The sequence below is a fragment of the Halictus rubicundus genome, chromosome 7 (genome assembly GCF_050948215.1).
Source record: "Halictus rubicundus isolate RS-2024b chromosome 7, iyHalRubi1_principal, whole genome shotgun sequence".
Taxonomy (NCBI): domain Eukaryota; kingdom Metazoa; phylum Arthropoda; class Insecta; order Hymenoptera; family Halictidae; genus Halictus; species Halictus rubicundus.
Window position 1 is genome coordinate 9,279,172 of NC_135155.1, and position 19,931 is coordinate 9,299,102.

Sequence of the window (19,931 nt, forward strand, 5' to 3'; positions counted from 1 at the left end):
ATTATTCCGAATTACAGGGAATTACGCGCGAAACGACACGGTTTACGAGTTAACGATAAATCGATCGAGTTTTGACATGCCGGCGGACATGATGTACGACTGGCCTCCCCGATTATCCGATTGTACAAGACGGCTTTGATAAGATATTCCGGATATTGAGAATTCATTGATTCATAAGGGGTCTAACATTATCGGGTTCGTCATCGGTTCATATTCAGCGTGTCGCGCACGACTTCGGCTGTTTATTGACAATAAACTCTGCTGGGAAAAGCAGTGAAAGACGTGCATCGGCGTTTTCTTATTTGAAGCTTCGTTTCGCGGAAAATCTAGTTTGAAATTGTAATTACTGCGCGTGAAGAAAAAGTGAACACAAGGAAGAAATGTCAATGAAATGCCACTGCGTTGTATTTCGTGTAGAGACAAGTAAAAACGAATAAAAGAGTACGAACAGGTAGGTGTACTTCAATCGCATTGCGTACAACGTGTAAAAAAGATTGCGCAACGCTGATCAACGTTTTAGCTGAAAAACGTCGCGCATTGGAGACGCGAACCTTTTTATATATTTCACAAATAGCGTAAACAATTAATTTTCACTTCACGTTTAAATCAAATATTTTATTCGAATAATTTTTTATTTCAATTACATTGTTCCGATAAAACAGGAAATACTTTCACCTCAAGAAGGGGTCATTGAAGTAACTAAATTAATTATCAAATTTAGATATGCTAAGTTTTGTAGTTTTCAGTACTCGAGATAAATAGAATTTTTGAGAGTACAAATTAGTCGATCAAACGAAAAATTCTTTGAATTTCAAAGGATGAAATAATTTTTAAAAAATGATTTGGCTGTACAAATAAACTATGCGTATTTCAAATGGCACGTAGCCAAATAAGATATTATCTTAACGATTATTTTCCAAATAATTTATTTCGATAATTTCGAAGCTTGGTCTATACATAGATTCTCTAATAACACGTGCGGTCAAACTTCAAACTCGATTTTCCCGGAACCCGGAACGCGAGAAAACGTTTTTCCTATCGTAAGAAATAATAGGGTAATTTGGAATAGAACACATTTACAAGTGTAATTACATTGCACATTGTACTATTTACGATGTTGTATCTGTCAACGCTATTAAATTGAAAACGCATACGGTTGGGCACTATAATAATTTACAGTTTTACCGAGAAGCAATTTTGCTCGATGTTGCGTAATAGAATGATAGAAGAATCGGGAGGCAGAGCCGTTCGAAGATTTCAAGATCCTCCGCGGTGTTATGACACTGCAGTTTTGTGGCATTCCATTCTGACGGTATCTCGAATCGTCTCGGCTTGTTTTATTAGGCGTTTGTTCCCGATAAGAGGCGAACGATTATGTAAATACTACACACCGCGTCTCGTAAACGAAAACGGCGAGAAGAAAACGTGTGCCGATCGCGCTTCAACAACGCTACGATTCGCGATGGCGACGAGGCGACGAGGCGACGGTTCTAGGAAACGTTCGCTCTCGGGCGGGGTGGAGAAGTCGCGCGTTGCCACGAGGCCGACGATAAAAGAAGAGCAAACAGCGGTAGATTCGAGCAATTGAGGGAAATATTAATTGTACCAATGGCAGGAATCGTCGGGGAGATTGAGACCGAGCGAGTTAATTTCTGATACGCGGCAAACGGTCGCTCAAGGTGATCCGGTTCGTTTGAAAACAAGCCGGGAGACGTGGGCTCGGCGCGGACGAGGAAAAAGTGAGTCGATGCTTTTTTTTTCTTTCCTCTGCATCGTTTGCGAAGCCCGATTTGAATAGTCGGGATTTATTGATGTCGCGAGTCGAACAAAACACGCTCGCCCTGCGCGAAAGTGTCCCCATTTGTTCGCTTGTAACGAGAAATAAAAACGGTCCACGTTGCAACGAGGAATTGTAACGTTTCGTCCGAATGGCGGATACGCATTCGTTGGCATTATGGTAGGGGCCCCTCGCACGCCTGCTTCTCCCACCAATCTCTGATCCATGCTGCGCGCACATTCGTCGCGTTCGCTGGTGTATCCGCGTCTTCGTTGCTCCACCGTGTGTGCTTTCGTAGCAACACGTGACAGGCGAAACGCGTCCTTCCTCCATGGTAACGGCGCTTACTGGAAAGGGACAGTGGGCGGTCTTGTCTCGATTCAGACGAAAAAGGCCACCCCCCGGGCAAGGCAAAGGAGTAGCCGTTTACTTATTTCCAATGTGAGCAGTTTAAACAAATAATGCTTTCGACTTGAAAGTTCCGTTAACTCTTGGAGTCCTTTATCTGCTTTATCTTTCGCCCAAGTTTTTCTGTTTGCTGTAAGTACACGTACCACCAAGTTGGAATAATGAAGAACGTCATGCAACCATACGACCGGTAAGCAATTCAGCGTTTCGAAATCCCAAACGAACTTCTTCTACATATATCCGACTAGCAACCTTGAAACTTGGGTTTATCAGTGTAATATCATTGCTGCATCGCCGAGTCCATCTTCGTAGCCCTTCTTACGTGAAACCCATCGGTATTACAAAATCTTGAATGCGTCACCGCCAATAAAAAAAAAGAGACAGAAAAACCGTACCTTCTTCTATTTGATTTCTACACGGTCTTCTACGAGGGAAAATTGCTGAATAACACCATTGTGAACACCGTGTGTATAACACTTATCCGGATAAACACGTTCCTAGTATCAATATTTGAGAAATCATTGGCGTAATCGTTGATAGGCCCAACCCTGTACAAATTGCCGTAGCAAACAACAGATAAAATTGCTTCGAGCAAAATATATTAGTCATTATGCGAGCTACCGTTCGACGCAATTTTCGCACGTCATTGTTCAACAACGTCTGATACAAATATTAAGTTATTGAAAGTTAGCTGGTATGAGGCTGAGTTCATAACAAATTGTATTTCTCGTAAGAAGTGCCACGCGTTGCGAATGAAATTTTCTTTTTGAATTGGACAAATTTTAACACTAAACCTACCGACACTTGTATACCTGTTCTTACCGTGCGCGGTCAAAATGACCGGACCTTAAAGAAAATTATTGTTAATATGATTAAACGTATAAAATGACGATACAAATTCATTTTCATATAATTACGATTATATGCTCTCTCCTCGATTTACTTGCCATGAAACGGTATTATCAACCAGGCATGCGCGTAAATTCATAGCGTCTCATTTATTTTGAGTTGGCCGTGCCACATTGAGAGTAGCCTTTCTTTTATACTGATTGTTTAGGTTTAGAAGAGCAAATACCATATTATCTCGTGCGGTCAAATTGGCCGGCCGCGATAGGCAGGGCAGGCTACAAATATTTCTTGGAAAAAAAGAATAAAACAAGAAATAAATACTGAAAAATACATTGTACACGTACTTTAAGAAAAGTCGTAAAGATAAATAGCAATGTGATCATGTTGTATTTACGAAATTGCAGAAAATTGAAAAGGTCAATTTGACCGGTCGTGGTAGAGTTAGTGTTAATAAGAAATTTCAGTGTTCAATTATTCAAACGATCTAAAGAGTAGTGTATTCGTCAACAGAAACAGGATACTTTTTGAAGAGAAATAGAAAATTTGCATTATTTCGTGATTCTCAGGAGAGCTATGGAAAAGCTTGACTCGATTTGTCGCGACTGTTTCGAAGTGTACCGAGAAGATATAAGTTCGCACGAAGCTTTGGGGCTCCTATTGTTTTTTCAACTTCGTTACACGTTACGCATGATGGCGCGGTCGCTAAAGGTCCGACCCGTTCGAAAGAAAGCGTATTTCTGCACCGCATCATCGTGGCAAATGTTTGACAACGATAAGGAGCAAACGCGGTTCGAGCCGGTGCATATATCAACGCCAAACATCCCGCGTCGTAAAGCAGTCGAGATAACGAAATTCACGCGGTGTATTACCCGGCAAGCGCCATGTCACCGTTTGTCGTCTGAAAGCTGACCAATATAATTCCCATCCGGCTCGTGTCGGCGAGCACGTTTTCCACACCTTAACGATTTCCCACCTCCTCTCGAACGATCGTGTGCTTACAAACGGCTGCGCGTTACACAAGCGACTTCATTCGCGACGGGCTCTCGAGCCTCGCACCCTTTTCAGTTTCTCTTTCACGTCCGCCGGACAGCTCCGCTTCGAGCTCTTACCACGGCAGGAGCACGTTGTTTCTGTTGTAATATCGCACGTGTCGCAACGTTTCGTCGCCTTGATGCACAACTATTTTTCGAACGATCATAGCTCGTGATCCGTTCTCTCCCCCCCCCCCCTCCCCCCCGGAACACACTACGTGGTCGTTTTTTTTCCAGGCGAAAATTTCACTTTCGAATCCTTTCAAAGGGACTGGAGGCGTGACCCTTTTCGATTTGCTGAGTTTAATCTTGAAATTTGTATTTTTGTCGATAACAGTATGAAAGTAGAGACTTGAATGGATATACTAGAATTATTTCAATCTTCTTTTTCACTTTCGCTTCCCTAGAGCGTGCAAAAATATTCAGATTCTGAGCGAACGAAAAATTTCTGGAAAAACGCGGCAATATGCATTAGCCAAGAGGAAAAAGAACACAGGCCGCGTGCGTATGATGAAACTTCCTCTTTTCGCAACTAAATATAGTATGTCTCAGAGTTGGCATCGTTTCATAGCATCTTACAAGGAAGGTTAGGGAACCCGGAAGTTCGGAAGATTACGAAACTTCGTGTACATACGTTCTGTGTAACTAGAGGAAGCCACTCGTGACACAATCCTGTTTTTTTTTTGTTTGCTCCACAACGCGGTTTTCGAGGGTGAGATCAACCCTCTAAAAGAATTTGACACTGAACATTGCCGGTCCCAGATTTTTTATTCCACAATTATTACAGTTATACAGATATTTTCATAGGAAATGATCGAATAAATATCTTTAGTACAGCACAGATTATGAGAACCGCACAGCGTCTAAATAAATTCAGTCTAACAATTTTTATAAGGTTGGTCCAATGTTAAAATTGCGAAAGAAAACAGTTTCAACAAAGATCGCAGCTATTTTTACTTAACATATTCACGTTTTTAATCAAGCTCTTGTATTTGAATGAAATTCAGAATAAAATAATGTTAACGATGATACAGGGTGTACCAAAAATGGTGTACTTGAAAGGGATAGTTCCTGAGATGATTTGAAGTCATTTTTTCCTTTGGGAAAATGTTCTCCGTGGCTTTGTTAACGAGTTATTAACGAAAACCACGGACCAATCAGAGCGCGGCTATAGCAGCGGGATTCTGACTCGACGAAAGCTCCCGCTGAGCGTGATGTTGCCATTGGCTGAGCCCGAATCTGCCCGCTGTATCCTCGCTCCGATTGGTCCGTGTTTTTCCTCAATAATTCTTCAACAAAGCCGCGGAGAACATTTTCGCAAAGGAAAAAGTGACTTCAAACAATGTCAGGAATCAGCCCTTCCAAGGAAATACGACATTTGGGACACCCTGTATGTCCGACCATCCCTGTTACGCTTTCAAGTAGAAACACTCTGCAATGCACACACGCGCGCGCGAATCACTTCGCATTCCGCAGCAGGCGTGTGGAATTAATATTCAAATTCGTTTCCCCGAAATCCGAGCCGTGTGTAAAAAACGAAATATGCTTTCGCACAAAGGATTACGTAACTTTAAAATGTGGAGCAGCTTTTCATTGACTTCGTTATATCATACAAATCTTACAGAATAAAAACACGCTGTACAAAATTGAAAAAAGCGTCCAATTCTTGAAAAATAGCTTCGAGAATTTCTAGAGTGCTCCAGGAGCTTCGCTCAACACTAGAACCACGTCAAAATGTCGAATTTTACATTTTTTCTTTTAAAATTCGCGAAGTTAGAAATCTCTTCTTAAGAAACTTTTTAGCATGCTTTTCTATTCAAGCACACGTTACCATAAAAATCCTACAAAATTTGAATTTTAATCCTGTTATGCTCCGTAGTTCCCAGCGTTAGACTATTTATTTTCCGTTCGAAGCGTTACAACAGCGAAAATATTTGTAGCAAACACAGGGAACATGATTGTGGTTGTCACTCGGCCGAGAGTTCTGCAAATAAAATTGTGCCCGTCCCAGCTCCTCCATGGACTGGCACCAGTCGCATGAACGACTAATAAGTCTTCAACGACCATGATCCCGAGTTAGTATTGCTCGATTGTGCAACTATTGACCCAGAGGTAATTCGTAGCTGGAATAGGCCTCGGACCAATCTCTGGCCTGACGGTTTCGCTTGGCTTTCTGGCTTTCAAAGAGACCGGTCGGTGCTTCGAGGAGCGCAATAGTCGCCCGAGGAAAGTAAAGAAGACAGTAAAGACAAGTATCTTCGGGGGTAGGTATTTTCGTAGCCGGTGTTCCGGCTATCCTATGGGGGATCAGAGGGAAAACTCCCAAGAAAAACGAACCCGCGGCTAATGGCGGAACCGTCGTCGTGGTGGCAGCCGAGGGATAGTCAACGGAGAGATAGGAGTTTCGGTAGACGCCTCGATTGCGCGCATTAAGCCCGATGACTCACTTCCCTCTGATATACGAATAACCAATCTAAAATTATCGACTAATAAAAGTCGGCCTTACGAGACCGTTTCCCGATCTAGCGTGCGTGACAGCCTGCTTGAAATAATTAGGCCACTGGGTGTAGACAGGCCGACTCTAAGTAGCTGCTTGGTTGTCCGCACGACTAGAAAATCTGAGAAACCTCCGACAGAATCTGACCGTTCAAAACATTCAAGCGTGTTGAGGCACGTTATCCTCGATTATGGTAGCATCATTTTTATCGTTAGTCTCGCCCCAGTACCGCTATTCGAGTGCAAACAGATTGTAAGCAACGTACAAGACATTACCAAAATTCTTTTGTTCCTTCTACTGTCGGATTTTGTTACACTGCAAGCGCACTGATTGAAATCTTATAAACCTTTGGCAGTAATCCAAAACCCATGTAATAAAACCTGGTTATTGAAGCTGACTCGGATTCGTAAATACACGTCGAACTCGATGCCATATCTGGTCTTATCGATCCGAACACGATGCTGAAAGTAAAAGTTGCAATGCCCCTATTCTGAGAGAAGAACGATATGGTTTCACGGTGGCCATATCTTCTCGGAGAAACTAAAGAAACAAAATATGTTTCAAAACGTTCTGCACTTTTGTTCGATTGAAATAAATATTGATGATATTTTAGGTAACCTTATATACATTTTTTGATTTTTCTCCCAAGTCTCCACTTAAATGTCGCGCCGTGGGTTCTTTTACATAAAGGACGTACGGTCGGCCGTATCTGTAACGCGCGCGCCGAATATTTTGACCGGCCAGCGAGGACCTGAATTAGGAGGACAATCGATTGGTCGTGTCGGCGTGATAGAATTGTATAGTGCTCGATGGTATCAGCGGATCGGATAAGGAGCTTTCCGGGGACAGGTCGTTGGACAGGTGATAGATGAGAGTGCAACCTGTTTCGCGTCCGCGCCATCGATGACGGAAGCCCGACTTAGAAAACAGACGGCACGCATGATGCATACATTCATGATATCACGATTGGCCACCTGCCAACTGTATCCGTGCACCCCGACCGCTTTTACCGCGGACCCGCCGTATCTTCCGCGAACATTCCGCACGATAATTCCGTCCCGATCGTTTTTAACTTTAACCCCTCTGCGATCGGAGCTCCGAAACAGCTCGATCATTTTCATACGGATCACTCGAGTTAACCTTCGACCGAGCAGCAAATACGCGCGTCGCCGTCTCCAAGGTCAATAGACTCTAACCGATCGCCTCTGTTAAACGTGGGATGAATTGGGCAGATCTAATTCGTTCAACGTGTCTTTATACAAGATAAAAATCGCCTACATCAATTGCAAGAAGTTGGAACCATTTAGAAATGTCTGGTAATTATTTGACATAGGGGCACCTCGCCGATTTTAATGACCTTTTTTATTTTTAATTGAGCGTTACTAAACTTCATTCGGCTTGAGATTTTAATGATCTTGAAACATCTGCTCTATTTTTCTGTAAGGACGTAAATGGGTACTATACATAACGTAGACATGAATCCGATTTTAGTTTAGAATCATCATTTTGTAGCTACCCCTTAAAATTTTCACGTTGCCCCACGTTTGAAAGCACTGGTTTGGGGTACACGAACGTAGGGTACGTCCCTGACAGAACAATTTGATGAATGTGTGTCTCGATGCTTCCAGAGTGTTAGATAGAAGAGGAGTTTCATCATTTTATTTTCAATTAGAATCTTGAAAGCAATTACTACATTGTGTTTACTCGAAATACGTTGATTCAAGATAGCGATTGTAATTACTCGTCTGTGGATATCCACGCATTTATGGCGTGTACTAATTTGTAAAATACAAAGAGGTGTATGAATATTTATAAGAAATTCGCAGTTTCTTATCTTTTTGACACAATGAAACTTCTTATCGACAAGAGACTGTTTGTTCTTAGTACGTCTTAATTAAAGATAAAGAAAAGCAAATAGGAGATTATGCGTTCTTTTCTAGCATGCTCGTAACTTCATCGTCCCCTTCGCCTTCATATTTCTACACTACAACGGACAAGTTGAATGTTCGTCACATAATCAAATAACAGACAACTCTATATCTAATAAAAAAAAAAAAAAAAATAGAAAATTGATAGAGATTGAGATTGATAGAAATAGGCACAACAATGAAATTAATATACAAGCACGTGAATGTTCAGAATTTGTGAATAAGCTAGTGGAAAATTGAGTGATATAATTCAACAAGTGAAAACCTAACAATAAGTATAGTCGTCACGTCAGATTCAGTATCAGCGAAGTCAATCCCGGTAATCGTATTTCAAATTCGGAAATTATGACGAATCCTTGTTACTAGCGCCAAGGAATGGGTTTCAATAGCATTACGAGCAGAGAATGAAAACAAATGACGTGTATTTAATCGCGTTGATATCGTATGACAACGGAGCATGGAGAATGTTAACGTTACCCTGATCGATCGTGCCGATACAATGAACTCTTTTCAGTGCTCTCGGGTCTCGTATATTGATCCCAACAAATCGTTGAGATGATCGTATGCAATGAGCAAACGATAAGCAATATCTGATACACAGACGGCGAAACGTTCTCGCTGGCACTGCTCTCTAATTAGACGAGAACTTATTCGTAAACTGCTCCAATCGAAACGTACGCGGAAGCGATTAAATGTATACGGAAACATGCAGTCAACATCGTTTTCACGACAGAGAACGCAAAGAGTAGGTCAAGTGCGTGGAATGCGCGCAGCGAGCATTATCATTATCTCGCGAAATTAAAATAAAAATGGCATTAACATATACTCTGAGAAAGGCGAAATCAATTCAGAAGCGGCCATAGAAAACGGATTGGGAGCGCCACTGTGACTCACTGTTCGTCTAAGTATTCCAATTAAATTAACAACGAAAAAAATTACGTCTAGAACGCCACTGACACGATTCATGAATTCGTGCCACTTGCGAATTTTTAGAATATAAGGAACAATTGATATCGTCAAAAATTAATGCTATTTTTATAATAATATTTTGCTGAAACAAGTCTGTGAAATAAATCTACGTTCGATAACGACCGAGTTATAAGTAATTAGTACAAATTGGAGGTAGTTGTGCTAAGAGGATTTCGTCGTCGAAAGGACGAAGTGAGGACACGTTCGTGTGTTTGTAAATCGTTATTGAACCGAGTCACGCACATTCGTTCACTATCAATTGAACGTGCAATTCACGGTCGGAGCGAGGAAGATTTTTTATCCGAAACAAGAGCGGCTACGTTTACGTCACTGAAATACAGGGCAAGGAGGTATTGCCACCGACTGCTAGCACACCATGAAGAGACCATCCTTATTCGTGTCTCCCTTGGCACGGTAAAACCTCCGAGGCGAGGATCGCGTGTTTCGTCACCTGAAATTTATGCGTTCACCGACACCGAGCCCTATTCATCAATAAAATCGCCGAAGTCGTGCCTCGGGGCTACGGCAACATCCTACCGAACCGCGGAGAGGATTGTGTGCAGTGAGTCACGATGTAACAGTACATGTCCGTATAATGGAAACGTGAGTCAAGGAAGAACCGATAAGTCGTAAAAGAAGCTGTGATTCAATCGAGCCGAACGTGCAAACTCGGAAAACAGTGCACGATACTTGCGCCAGTTAATCGCTACTGGGGCTTCCCATTTTTCTCTTCACTAGGATGAGGAACCCAGTTACTGTGGGGGTACCAATTACTGTGCCTATATCAACTATACTTATTTTTAAAGCACAACGAATACTAAAAAAGAGATATTAAATTTTTTTTCGTTAAAATCAGTTAATTATTCATTATACTTTAAAAATAATTAATATAGGCACCGTAATAAGGTCCCCTACCCTACTTCTTTATTCAGCATCCGAATTAACACGGGATGAGTGTGAATGTGAGTTTTTAAAATTTTTAATTTGCCAAGCTTCCCTCGTTAGCGAATAACAAAATAAAACAGGAAAACGATGAAAAGCTACACTATGAATAGGTACAATTCTATCAATAAGAAAAATTTTCCGTCGATTGTTATATTTCATTTAAGACTTGTAACCATTGTATCGTGCAAATGAGGTCGTCTCTTGTAACGTACGAGAGGATTCAGAGCGCTCGATAACGAAACTCCGATTGTTCGAACGTACGCAGATTCCGTTCCGCGTCTCTCAAACTTCGTTAATCTTGCACCGAGCAATTAATTTCGAATTAATTCCACTTCCGTCAAAATAGGTCTTCTGACCTTTCCAAGGTAACGTCAAATACCTCTCTAAACGAATCGTCGACAATCACCTTGTTAAACTGTCTCGGTCGTTCCAACAGGTTAGAACAGGCGAGAAGACTATCAGAAAAACTTGCAACAGATTAATTTGTCTCGAAAGGTTCATGTAAAATGAACATAGACATAGACTCGAACGGTACAAATTAACCCTTAACGGACCAACGCCGCCACATAAGCGGCATAGCACTTTTACTTATTGGGTCCAATCCCGCATATATGGCGGCAAAAATTTAAATCATTGTTATCCTATTACTCTGAATATATATTAATAAATTTTCACTAAAATATAAATATCTTCCTTTCTATACTTGATTTCAAAATGTTGAGTCCACAGTTTCTCTTCGTATGAAAAATAGCTTGGTGGGAAGTAAACTTGAAATACTTCCGGACCGTTAAGGGTTAAATAAAGAAAAAAATTCAGAGACTCCCACTAATATTCGGACGCTTTTAGAAATCGTATAACTTTGTTAACATTGGACCACACGACTTGGACTTTTGTTAAGAAGTTAGCATAATTGGTTTGCTATCTACATAAAGTGAAACAAATTTTTTACAAAAATTGCAATTGTTCGAAATTACGTCGAGATTTATAGATCTGTATGAATTATACATATTCTAAGAATTGCCATGAGCTACAGATGTTCCAAAATGATCACATAAGGGCGAAATTCCCTGACAAGGCCAAAATTCTGCGACTTTTGCCCTTAAGTTTTCATCTTTAAACGTTTGTAGCTCAGTGCAACGTTGACCGATTTAGATGAAATATTCAGAATATGTATAATTGATACAGATGTACAAAACGTACTTTTTAAATTTTTAATATAAGCCCGCACAGGAAAGTTGCAAAATACAACTGTTAGTATTGTCTCTGCAATTTCGATCAATTGTAATTTTAATCAAACATTTCTTTCGCGTTATGTAGCGAACCAATTGTTCTAACCTCTAAGGACAATACAAGTAGTATAGTCCATATTGACAAAGTTATGCGATTTTTATATTAGTTGGGGTCACCGTAGCTAGATCGCGGTTGTTCATACGGCTGGTACAACTGCATCAATCGAACGACTCGATAAGATTTCGAGCACCGTTCCATATTATCGTCGACCACTGATTTCCAATAAAAACAATCACCCTACCCGCAACACCGGCTTCGGTGCGACAACGACCACAACATAAACACCGCCGCGCGATCTATTGGTAAGAAGTGCGCAAGTACCTTGAGAGCCACCAGGAGTCATCTTTTCGCATATTAGAAGATTCATCCGACGCTGGCTTGCGTGCAACCGGAAACTTCGCGTGCGTTCACCGTGTCTGCAGCCGTGGGATCCCCGATCGGTGTCCCATGGTTCCCTGAAACCGCTGATAAAACCGGACGTCCCTTTTCTTTCTCAGTGTCTGCTTGCGTATCGTTGTACTAATCGGACGAGGGAATCGCGGTTTTCGAACGTCGATCAGCCTACGTGGCTCCGGTTCGAGGCATTGTTCTGGTTCGGCCCAGGCCCCCGCGATCGCAACAGCGAATTGGTCCCAGTGGGTCAAGGCTACGAGAAATCCTTCGCTGCGATCGACCACCTTCGCTCGGGAAATATCAAGGTGTCGAGAGCAAGAGAGACCGCGCGCGCGAAATCACGGTTTGCGAAACGGATCCCCCTCGAGCATCTCCCGGACCTGTGGCAACCGTTGATCCACCTCGATCCTTATCGCCCGAGGAAAACACGATGGGTCTCGGACAGCCCGAGAAAACTCATTCACCGCGACCCAACGAGGTTCAACGACCGTCAACGACGTTCGTCGTGGGAAATACGAAGGGACTCAAACGAAATCAACTTTGTCTTGAACTTTCACTGGAAACACGGACGAACGGGGTCGCGTCTGAGGGCACGCTTCCGGCCTACATGGAAATTCGGATTACTTTTTATCACAGACACTCCGGTGAACTCTTTTCCTTGGTTCTGTCGCGTTCGACGAAGGAAGATTCACTTGGCACGTCGCGCTAGCCGGTTCGGTTCGTCTCGTCTCTTTCTCTCCGGTTTTTCCCAGTGTCGCGGTCCGAGCGGGAATGGAACCGGATTGCGTGAGCGCGTGTTAAGTCGCGTCGCCGGGTGCGATCCTTCTGCACCACGAATGGAATGGAGCGTTACAGGCGGCGGGCACCGATCGGAAAGGCCGTCCGGTCGGAAGCTTACGCCATTCTCGACTGCCGGGTAAAACCGCAAGTTGGCATTTCCCCGTTGAGTCGCGCGTCGAATCGCGTCGCGACGTCTCGTGCGCGCCCTCCACGAGCCGGCGGAAAGCCAGCCTAGGCCGCGCCGCACCGGCACCCGCGTCCACCTGGTGGGGTGGGAATCGTTCGCGCCCCGTTCACCTGACAGAAAACCGCGCACCCTCGAACCGCTCGCATCGTTTTCAACCCTTCGCACTCGGCGCTATTTTCATTCGAAAACTACATTTTTCCTTCCGTCTTAGAATATTTTCAGTCTATTCGTACGAAACTGATCCGATTTCCGCATGTAATATTTAACCCTTTGCACTCGGCGCTATTTTCATTCGAAAACTACATTTTTCCTTCCGTCTTAGAATATTTTCAGTCTATTCGTACGAAACTGATCCGATTTCCGCATATAATATTTAACCCTTTGCACTCGGCGATATTTTCATTCGAAAACTACATTTTTCCTTCCGTCTTAGAATATTTTCAGTCTATTCGTACGAAACTGATCCGATTTCCGCATATAATATTTAACCCTTTGCACTCGGCGCTATTTTCATTCGAAAACTACATTTTTCCTTCCGTCTTAGAATATTTTCAGTCTATTCGTACGAAACTGATCCGATTTCCGCATGTAATATTTAACCCTTTGCACTCGGCGATATTTTCATTCGAAAACTACATTTTTCCTTCCGTCTTAGAATATTTTCAGTCTATTCGTACGAAACTGATCCGATTTCCGCATATAATATTTAACCCTTTGCACTCGGCGCTATTGTCATTCGAAAACTAGATTTCTCGTCCGTATTAGAATATTTTCATTTTATTCATACGAAACTGATCCGACTATCATAATATTCAAATATTTAGTAATCTATTCAATACAAATTTTGTACTGTAACAAATATTTCGTAATATTCTTGAAATAATGCCACAATAATTTCTAGTGGTGCTTGAGAATCACCACTCGAGTGCAAAGGGTTAAATGTTTAGTAATATATTAAATCTAAATTTTGTAATGGAGCAAATATTTTGTAATACTTTTTGTAATTTCTTTGAAATAATGCCACAACAATTTCTAGTGGTGCTTCAGAGTCACCACTCGAGTGCTAAGGGTTAATTGGAGCAACGCGTGGACTACACTTGGTCGTCATTAGCCACCCGCAAATTGGATTTCTTGCGATCCTTTAAGCAAATAGATCTTTTGATCCGGGGTAATGGTTGATTTTCATGGACTTCGTAGGAGGTGGTGGGGGAATCGTTACTTGTCGTACCAGGTCGTACTTTTGCAAGGTCAAGTACAAGAAGGTAATTGCAATACTTAGTTTTAGTTATTGCTCCACAGGATGGTTGTAGAGGGTGAGGGGGAAAATGGCGTACATTCAAATCTTTCGCATCGTTTTTAATTGGAGCAACGCGTGTCCTTACGAGAAAGGAGTCGAGGGATAATGTTTATAGAGAATGCTGGAAGAACAATTTTTTGCATTCGATCTCTGTTAATTTTGGTCTTCTTCTTTTTCACTTTGATTTCTATTCCTCTTAACGTGTGACAGAAATTTCAATCCAGTTTTAGTAGCTTGCTCTTTAAACACTACCGTGTCGCATAGCGTTTCCTGGTTTATTCTGTTGAAATTGTTAACTTATGTACAATTGGATAGCTGTACAAGGATACAACACAACATAGCTTGTTCAAGTCAGATACTTCCTAGTACTACTACATAAATTCAGCCTTCTATAATGCCTCACATCTTACCTGTCACACATTCATTATTAGCGCGCTTTAGCATGATTTCGTTTCGTCGTTACAGTTGAATACAACCTCTTATTACTGTAACTTTCTTCGTATTTAAATTATTTAAAGTTCGCAAACAATTGTCCGTATTTTATTTTCTTTTTATAACCGTGTTTGTCGATGGACTATAATTTACGATATTATATTCCGTTTAAGAATTCTCCTTTCGTCGTACCGATAACTTTTCTAATTGAAACAACGAAACAATGCCGTCGTTGATAAAGGAACTAATTCGAATCGATTTATTCTAATTGAACGTAAATAATTCATGAGCGAGGGAACGAAAATGAAAGAACGGATAAACGTCGAATGTGACCCTAATGCCCGCCGCAGAAACGTATTTCGATTAAGTTCTCCGTGGGACTTCAAAAGCGTAATCGCGGCTACTTTCGGTCTAACCCAGCGAGCGATCTAATGAGGATGTGCTTCCGCAAAGATGTCGTATTATTCGTGTACATAACGCACATTGCGCTCAGCGGACTCGTTTCGACACGATCGTCCCCCTACAAATAACAATTATTATACACAAAAAAAAATGTAATACATTTATACAAGCAAAAAGAAATCGCGATAAACGTGAACATATTAGGTTCAGCTAGTCGGCTAACGGCAATTGCAATCCTGCTTTAGGAAGAAAGAAAAAAACCCATTATTGTTACAAAACGGAATGATAAACCGAAGCTGTTTTTGTTGGTCCTTGAAACTGTGCACATTCAAACGACTCTACGAAGTTAAAGAAATTTATTATGCTGGTTAATTGCAACGCGACCTTGCGAAGAAAAGTTTCCTCTTTATAAGAACCTCTTGACCCTCCACATGCTATGCCGGAGTCATTCTTGAGAATTTTTCGAGCCATTCTTCGTAATGGTGGGGGTAAGAGCGACCGTCAATATGTACAATTTTATTCCGATATAAGATGACGCTTTTTATTTCGAAATAAGGAAATCCCGAACCACCGCTTTATATAAAAAAAAACTGTAGTGAAATACCGGCATGGGTCAGAAATGACTCCGTCATAGGCCTAGAACTCGGCAGGAATCCGAGGGTTAAATGTTGATTCGCAATTTCCGTAAAATTTCATAAGAAAAAATCGACTTCGATCTCTTATTTCCTCAATAAAATAAGGTTTGTCGAAGTTCAAGGACGAGAAAATAGAGTTTTCGACCTTGAAAATTACAGGTGGGACGTTGCCAGATTGTTCTACACGAAGTTACTAAGTTAATATTACTAAGTTAAAATGCAGTTTCATTGAATAGCGAAAAGTTAAGTTTGAACTGTCTTTCCATTTGTTATGTAGAATCGTATATAGTGACAAATGTAGATGTTTCTTTGTTTAGTCGTCCCGAGCAAAGCGATACCATAAATGGGAAAAATTAGACCGCGCATAATTTCGAGCGGTGTCGTTTTCAGGGAACAAGGCTTCGAAATACTCATGAGACCATTCCGAAACATGGATGGTAATGGCGCCACTGACATTTGACAAATGTCAGTCTGCGACATTTTCAACATCTTTTGTCCTAAATCGTTGGGATATGTCAATGTTACACCCGATAACTATTGGCCGCTTGCAATTTCTTATTAGTCGAACGAAATGGTAGAACGAACAGTAAAAAAACGCAGTAAATGTCAAGCGTCAGTATTACGACGACCATTTTCGCTGAATATGCGAATAGTAATACCAGGAAACACTGCAGGTATTATCGCTTGAATGACTTGACTAAGCGATCTTTTATTATTATTACTGTTCTCGTAAATGTTGAAGTTATCAAGTAATTAGATCAATTCCAAAAATGAGAGAGACAAACAGTTTACCACGATACCCAAAATAGAAATTCAGTTTATAAAAGAACTACCCGAACAAAAAACATGACTACAATAAGTATACATATTTATGTAAATTCCTACTGTCATTAGCAACGCATGGTAACAGAGTGAATAAAGGTTCATGCTACAAATGAAAATTACCATTTGCATACTACATTCGTGAATGAATGGAATTTAAAAATGGAAATAGATAAGCTTTATTTACTACTGTGACACTTGTAATAATTTCATTCACTGCCATTCTTTCGTTCAAACGATCCTATCGTATTTGTCTCCAGCTACAGTAAAACGGCATTATTGAAAAAGAGGTGTACCAGATGAATTAAGATAAAAATGTAATCAGACATCGGACCTTCATTAATAAATTATGAAATTAGCGTTATAGGCTCGAACGAGCTCTACAGCCGCCGCCATATTGCCGCGCCGGATGACTCGCCGTTCGAGGATTAATTACTTCGGGTAATGGCCAACGGTAATTTTTCCTTTCGTACGCGAACGATCACCCTTCGGCCGGGCAACTGTAAAAATGTGTCAACCATGCAAGAATCGTTGCACAACATTCCAGTTTGTTCAGGAAATACGGACGTGCCAATATCGTTAGTAACCAGACCACAATTGTACGCGACTTAACCACCGATGGTTGTCCGCTCTGCGTGTGTGCGGTCAAAAAAAGGGTTTCCTCGTGCAAACTATGGAATATGGAATACAGGTTACCATTGTGCTACGGTCTGCTCTTCAATCCCTACCATTCGCTATTGTACGTTATTAATTTCCATTAAACTGTAAAAAAATTCGACATTGTCATCGATGCATAGCCTTTGGAGAATATACAGGCGTATAATCAAGATCGACAAGTAAAACAAAGCGTAGTGCAAGCTCGTTAACAACGCTGATCCAAAAACGCGTGGCAGTGAACGCTTTAAGACAAATAAACAAATAAAGGTGTACGATTGGACGATGCTGCTGCCGTCAGCGAATCGACGAACAATGGCAACGCGGACGCGTCTCCTTGGCACGATTCAGCTGCACGGTTATCAGCTGCGCGGATCTCAGAAGAGATCCAGAACCGTGCTCGCAGTCCGGCCGATATTAAACAATATTTATGAATAATAGGAAGCGTCGGTTACGACGAGCCCGCGTGGATCGCGTGACGAGCAAACTGATGAAAACTTCAACGAAACGTGCTATCGTTGACGTGGCCCTCGCTTCTGCCTGAACGCTCGTGGTTACGTCAGGCGTGGACACGCCAAACCCAATAATACATCATCGCAAGACGACACATGATTCCGTTTCCCCCTCTCCCTTCGACGGTGTAACGTTGTTTCATGCAATCGAAGAACGAAAATATGCATATCGGATGTTCGCGAGTCCTCTGTTCGCCGTATCCTAGGACCAGAGCTGGTCAACATGCCTGTTAGAGGGCAAGGGCGGTTAGAGGGCGCCGATGCCCGTGGGCACAGCTACGGGCTTAGCGGAGTGGGGGTAGGCCGTAGCGCAGCTGTGACAATGCGTGTGACAAACACATGCAGGAGCGTGGCTTCGCCGTTCTGTGTATGCCCAGGACAGTGTTGCCAGATCAAGACTTGCTTCCCTCACTCCAACTTCCTCTTCTACCGCGCTATACTAAACGCGGCCCGGTGACGCGACACGTTTCGTCCTATCGTCTGGTACTGGCAGAGAAGGGGTAACTTTTCCCTCTGAATTTATGCTCCCTCCCTTCTTAAACCGGTTTATTGAATCAGATATTAGAGTAAAAGGCGAAGAAACCCTTATTAATTAGGTCCGTCTAACTCGTGAGCGAAAATTCAACGGTACATACGATATTAGCGTAGGGAATTTATTAGGCTAATGTTCCACCGTCATACGAACCAACCAAGCACACGTGTCGTGCGTTTAGTATTTCACAAGTCACGGGCACACACCGCATGATCCGAATTTTGTGTTATATACTTTTGGATTTACTCGCTAAAAATGTTGACTGATATAAATGTTCGAAAATGAATGAATAATGAAGTTACATGAAAGTGGGATAGATTTTTAATGAAATGTTTACGTTCACGTCGCATCTAATGGCAGTTATTACGAGGCATCTTAAAATAGAAGTTTTTCCAGATTTGTTGTCGAGTGATACAGTCACTTGTCACCAACGATGATTTATTGACATGGAACTGAGCTGTCCTGTATGGACATATTGGTGTAGTCAGAGATTACCAATTGTTACGTCAATCTAATATATCACTCTCGCGCGTCTTTAGATCATTTGTCAGTTTAGACGTAATCGTTATCTTCCACTAATCTCTTCTTTTTCCGCTCCGCGACATTACTTGTGTTGCGTGGGACAAATTCGTGCATACTTCACGAACAGAACCTGTTTTATTGATTCAATTGTACCTTCTTAAACATTTATTTCCACTCGATCACTTTGGATAATGGAAAAAAAGCTATTTCCTTTGCGAATCTTCCTACGATGTCGTAATAAATAAAATTGATTTCTCAAGAAAATATTTCTATAACTTCGCGAATTGTAAAATAAAAAATCTGAAATCTGTCATATCGACGGGCTCGGCAGTTCCAGCGTTAGACGAGATGCTGCAACCAATTTTTCACACGGAGCCAAACATTCTTGGGAAATATCCCCGCTTCCATGACACCGATACGCCTAATTTAAGCGGCCTTGTCTTCGACGATGGAAAAAAGAAACAGACGAAATTACATGAAATCTCGAGTAACCTCTGACGCACGTAGACGTCGAGATGAACCAGCCTCTGGCGGCAACGACGCGGTTTTTTCAAGCAGATTCTTCCCGATAAGAGAGGAAAAAAGCGGCAGAGTGAAAATGAGCGAAATGGAGAAGGCAAACGCGACGGGAGAATATTTTGACGAGTGACCGTCAGCTGACGGGTCGCGCTCGGGTTTGTGTTTACGTCACTTTTACACGGTAATGCAAGCACCAGGCTGTCAAACGGTTAATAAAACCTGGTGCAGGCCTAGATATGTATCCATTGTGCGAGAGCATAATGGAGGCCTGTCTCTACCCCTTTAGACATTCATAATACAACGCGGCCTTGCGAAACGGCACGGTCTCTCGGCGTTGGCAACGTTAGCGTAATCGACGCGCGACGCCTCGCGAAACTCCTCCGATTTCCAAAAACACCTCGTCGAAAATCCTGGCCTTAACATCTCTGATTTGCTACTTTACAGAACCACTATGCACAGTTATGCAGTAACACACTAATCAAATAATTTTAGTTTGACGTATTTGTTATAATTTACATAAATTTAAAATGTTTTTTTTTTATTTCATCTA

The 19,931-nt window shown here is 41.8% G+C and overlaps 1 protein-coding gene across 6 annotated transcripts in view; it reads right to left on the reverse strand.

Annotated features, from left to right (window-relative positions):
- Atp8b (ATPase phospholipid transporting 8B) overlaps window positions 1-19,931 on the reverse strand; it is a 107,610-nt gene that overhangs the window by 59,309 nt on the left and 28,370 nt on the right. The window contains exon 1 of one of the 6 annotated variants that reach the window (XM_076791067.1): window positions 12,016-13,091. The exons of 1 other annotated variant lie outside the window; for it this stretch is intronic. The gene's annotated coding sequence lies outside the window, so the exon portion shown is untranslated. Of the gene's footprint in view, window positions 1-12,015; window positions 13,092-19,931 lie in introns of those variants that run through there. 4 more of the 6 variants (XM_076791072.1, XM_076791070.1, XM_076791073.1 and 1 more) reach the window with 4 other exon arrangements.